Here is a 1,743-nt window from a genome sequence, read left to right as displayed (position 1 = left end):
ATATACACACACACACATATATGTATGTATATATGTATGTATGTATGTATGTATATATATATATATATATATATATATATATATATATATACGCACATACACGCACGCACACATCATATTTGATCGCTTGTAAAGCATACGGCCTTACAAAGACGCGCCTTAATTTTGACAGGCCGTTCCTTGAAAAACACACGTTCGGTCTTTGCCTGATATTCGTAGCTTCCACTTACCCAGCTATCAAGTCATTTTAAAGCTCGATGTTTTGAAAGAGTTATGAAACCGTGGTATTTCTCCCATGAAAAACAATTTAAGCCGTTGGTTACTATATTCCGCGCTAAAATACACTCCCTCTGTAAGTCGATTAATTTCTTAAAATAATTGCGAATTTAGTTTGGTTTGGTAAAACAACTACGGTATTGAGTCAAAGATCGAGTAAGCTTGGGATCGGAAGTGATTCTGGATATCTGGAATTTCCAGTTTTCTGGAGACAGATTAAATCTCTCATTTTTCCATTTCTTTTTACTTGTTTCAGTCAGTAGACTGTGGCCATGCTGGGGCACCGTCTTGAGGTATTTTAGTCGAACTAATCGACTCCAGGAGTTATTTTCTTTTTTAAGCCAGGTACTTATTCTATCGGTCTCTTTTGACGATCGGCTTAAGTTATGGGGACGTAAACATACCAACACCGGTTGCCAAGCGGTGGTGGGACACACAGAGACACACTCACTCACTCCCTCTGTCTCACACACACACATAAACAGGCTTCTTTCAGTTTCCATCTGCCAAATCCACTCACAAGGCTTTAGTCTTGTAAAGAAGAGTGTCTTTAATCTTTATCAATCCACATAAAAAAATAAAGAACAAAACTATTTTTAAAACAACAGATGCAATTAACCAACTTCAAAAACAGTTTATTTATTAAATAGAGATTACAGTCTCGATTTTGCACAGTATCCCTGGATTTCTAGAAGCCGGATATATAGCCCTTGGGGATCCATATAAGATTTTATTATTAAAATTTATGTACAATAAATTGCTTATACTTCTACAATACACAAAATATTATAACAGTTTATTAAATACAATTCCTAATAATATTTAACTATAAAAATACAATATGACCCTTTTAAACGTCGAATAGCTAAGGAGGATCCACCCAAGTAAAATAGAAATTACAGTTGAAAAATGGTTGAGAAATACTAACTTCAGTAGTGTTTAAAACACAAATTTATGAATGGTTCCTAATTAAGGATGTGACGAAATTTTTTTTCCTTCTGAACGACTATAATTACAGATAAGTACAGTTAAAATGTGAAGTATATAAGCATTTAAATTTTGTTTAAATATCACCATATAAAATGAATTATTAGCCAATATTATATTACATTATGTTATATTATGACATATATAACTTAATTAATACATTATATTATAATAGCAAAATTTCGTTTACTTATTTATTTTTTCATCTTTTATTTCCTACTTGTTTCAGTCATTGGACTGCCTTGAAGAGTTCTGTCGAATAAATAAAACACAATACTTCCTCCCCACTTTTTAATGCCAGGTACTTATTTTTATTTCAATTTTTACCAAACCGCTAAGTTACAGGGAGAAGGGTGACATATATGTATGTATGTATGTATGTATGTATGTATGTATGTATGTATGTATGCATGCATGTGTATATGTATATATACATATGTGTGCGTGTGAGTGTGAAAGTGTGTGTATGTATCTCTCCCT

The sequence above is a fragment of the Octopus bimaculoides genome, chromosome 20, assembly GCF_001194135.2.
Source record: "Octopus bimaculoides isolate UCB-OBI-ISO-001 chromosome 20, ASM119413v2, whole genome shotgun sequence".
NCBI lineage: Eukaryota > Metazoa > Mollusca > Cephalopoda > Octopoda > Octopodidae > Octopus > Octopus bimaculoides.
The sequence above is the reverse complement of the archived record's forward strand: the minus strand, read 5'-3'. Positions refer to the sequence as shown.